This window comes from Pterocles gutturalis, unplaced genomic scaffold, assembly GCF_000699245.1.
Source record: "Pterocles gutturalis isolate BGI_N339 unplaced genomic scaffold, ASM69924v1 scaffold6666, whole genome shotgun sequence".
Taxonomy (NCBI): domain Eukaryota; kingdom Metazoa; phylum Chordata; class Aves; order Pterocliformes; family Pteroclidae; genus Pterocles; species Pterocles gutturalis.
In genome coordinates, this window is record NW_010102891.1 from 9,168 (window position 1) to 9,681 (window position 514).

At 62.8% G+C, this 514-nt stretch overlaps 1 protein-coding gene across 1 annotated transcript in view; it reads right to left on the minus strand.

Moving 5' to 3' along the window:
• Positions 1–514, minus strand: part of ZDHHC18 (zinc finger, DHHC-type containing 18) — a gene marked incomplete at both ends in the record, with an annotated part of 8,355 nt that overhangs the window by 6,142 nt on the left and 1,699 nt on the right. The window lies entirely within an intron of this gene.

Sequence of the window (514 nt, forward strand, 5' to 3'; positions counted from 1 at the left end):
GGGGGTGAGCCTCGCCCCCCTCACCCTCACGGCGCACCACCAGGAGCAGCCGCACCAGGAGTGAACTTTCTGGGCACGTCCCTACATCCCACACTGTCCTGCTGCCGGTTCCAGCTCCTCTGGGACCACCCTGTCCCCCCTACACCTGCGCAGAGCCATCGGAGGCTTTTCTCCAGGTTTTTGATTGTTCCCTCTGGCCCCACCGCAGCTGCGGGGATGGGGAAGAACTCAACGAGCAGCTCCGGTGGTGCCTCTGCCAGCCTGGCGACGGCGAGGCCACGGGAAACACGGAGCCTGCGGCAAACCCTGTGCTTGGGGGGGGGCAACCACCACCCTTCCTGGTACAATCCTGCCAGAACCAGGGACAGCAGAGACACGGCGCCTCGGACCCGCTGCCCCTGAGCCACCGCCCGGGTGCTGCTTTCATTGGAAACGGGAAGAAGACAGACCACCCAGTGCCTCCTTTTATCATCCTTTACAAGAAGCAAAACCAACCCATCCAGGACTATAAACC